This window comes from Poecilia reticulata, linkage group LG8 (genome assembly GCF_000633615.1).
Source record: "Poecilia reticulata strain Guanapo linkage group LG8, Guppy_female_1.0+MT, whole genome shotgun sequence".
Lineage (NCBI taxonomy): Eukaryota > Metazoa > Chordata > Actinopteri > Cyprinodontiformes > Poeciliidae > Poecilia > Poecilia reticulata.
Genome location: NC_024338.1, coordinates 15,807,389 through 15,809,843, shown reverse-complemented (window position 1 = coordinate 15,809,843; position 2,455 = coordinate 15,807,389). Strand labels below are relative to the sequence as shown.

The 2,455-nt window shown below is 40.3% G+C and overlaps 1 protein-coding gene across 1 annotated transcript in view; it reads left to right on the top strand.

Moving 5' to 3' along the window:
• Window positions 1-2,455, top strand: part of ints1 (integrator complex subunit 1) — a 19,502-nt gene that overhangs the window by 13,708 nt on the left and 3,339 nt on the right. The gene's annotated exons all lie outside the window — the stretch shown is intronic.

Here is a 2,455-nt window from a genome sequence, read left to right as displayed (position 1 = left end):
GAAAAAGTTTTTAAAAACAAGTTTTTGTCTAAATTAAGGTGAATACATGGTTCCTTTTTCCACATAATGTAACCAGTAGTGTTTATGATAAAAAAAAAATAAATAATTATGTGATTGGTATCGGTGATCAGTATCGGTGATCGGCTCTCATGAGTGATCGGTATCGGCAGGACAAAACCTGATCGGCACATCTCTACTTATTATCATTGACTGAATAATTTTACATTTATAAAAAATGTTAATGATGGGCAATATGGCTTAAAGAGGCAGAACTTTAAGGTATTTCCACAAAGTTGTAGTGAATGTTGACATCATGACGCTAATTTGCTGATCGTCAGAATCCAAACGGTTCTCTGTTGGACTGAGGTCTGATACCTGTAGAAGCCATCAGAGTGCTGTGAACTCCTCGTCATGTTCAAGAATCAGTTTGAAGTGATTTGAGCTTTGTGACACGGTGCGTTATCCTGCTGGATGAAGTCGTCATCAGCAGAGGGAACACTATGGTCTGTGGTGTCGAGGAGCCTGTAGTGTGCCAAGAAAATCTCCCCAACACCATTACACCACCCAGGCTGGACCACTGATCCAAGACTGGACGGATAAAGTTCTGATTTTACAAGTTTAACGTTGCACTTGAAACAGATATTCAGCAGACTGTAATTGTCCGATTTCTCTGAACTTGTCCTCATTGTCAGCAGTGCTTCAATTTCGACTCAACTTCTGCTCTTTCAAACCAATTTCTGTAAATCTGAGAGATGTTTTGTGCATGAAAATACCAGTAGAATAGAGTTTCTACAACACACAGAGCAGCCTGTGTGTATCAACAGCCGTACCACCCTGGTAACCATGTGTGCGTGGCGAAAACATGCAAAGAACATGCAGACTTAACGCAGGGTACATCCAGGACCTTCTTGCTGCAAGGAAATGGTTCTGCCAACTGCACCACCATGCAGCCTGAAATTTGCCTAATTTGTTTCACAAAGGCGGTAATTAGTGTTTATTCTAGTTCTCAATCATTTCCTCAAAAATATCTTCAAATATTGCAAAATGTTTTATTTTCTTATGTTGCACTGATAGACTCGAGCTAAATTGCACCAGATTTTCCTTCTCTCCGCGCAGATGAACTTTTTCGACTCCCCCTGTCACCCACAATGCTTTGGACCAGGGAGAACTCGATAATTAGGTCTATTGGTGTGAAATTAAAACCAGCAGAAGTCGTCTGTAGTGTGATCTCTTTAAAAGCTCAGTGTATTATAATGAAGGCAAGAGGATTAAGGCGGAAGCTCCAAACTTGCCTGTGTTGTGAATTCCTGCTCTGACTTAGCTGTCAGAGATCAGGGTGCAACTCTTTGTGGAGGCAAACCCTTCTTTCACGAACATGTCTCTGCTTATTAAACCACTTTAATGAGGAAACTTTGGCCAAGGTCAGGCAAAATTAGCTTCAGAATTACAGTATTTTAAGTAGCACTAAGCTTCCTGGTAAAATACTTGCAAGTGGGAACATGGCAGCATAAAAACACGCTGAAAGTAAAGAGGTTTCGGCCTTGTGTTGGCTAAACATTTGAGGGTATGTAAAGCATTCTTACTGGGGGAGCTTTCCGTCAGATAAGCTGGTGTTTATTCCAATTACACCCAAACTGGTAACAACCAGCAAACTCTTTGCTCTTGTTCAAGGTCGCTGTGATTTGCTTTAAAGCGCGGCTGTAATAAACTCCGCATTTAGCAGAGACTGCATCACACGAGTGTGACAAGGGCCTTATCCAGTAAGAGGATTTGGTGGAACTGCGGTGACTTAAATGCAAATACCTTTGAATTACATTATGTTATTTATGCTTGTAGCGTGAATTGACGTTGCTAGTGGACCGAAACAAAAAGGAGGCTTTGTAGTGCTTCCTGCTCTCTGGGATATCAGATCTGATGATTGTTCATTTTAAAAAGATAAAGCTGAGTAAAACTTTGGGAAAATTGACTGTTTCAATTATTCAGAGGGTGTTCACATCGTTAAACGCGTTCATTGCGTTTTGCGACTAGAGTCGGACGTCAACTAGCTGCTAATATATCCCAGCTAGGTGCCATTTTTTTTTTGCATCTATGAAGCGTAAGGCTGGACGATGCCATTGGTTCACTTCTGTTACCAGCCCTTATGAGCCAACGGGATCCCCCAGTTATCTCCTATATTCACAGTTTTTTCAGTCTTAAATCTAATTCAAGCTGGCCTTAAAAAGTTCTTAAAAATTCTTCAATTTGACTTGCTAAAGTCTGCAGTTGCCCTGATTTTGAGGTGTCAGTACATCATCAGCATTAATCCCAGTTGGGTTATTGTAGCTTTGCTGTTGTTACTCTAGCAGGCTCAGTTTCTCGTAATGGAACCACATCAGTTACAATTCTTGCTTATTTTTGTGTTGATTTATTTGTCTTCTAAATGTAGTGGAAAGATTTCTATTTGGATTTATATATA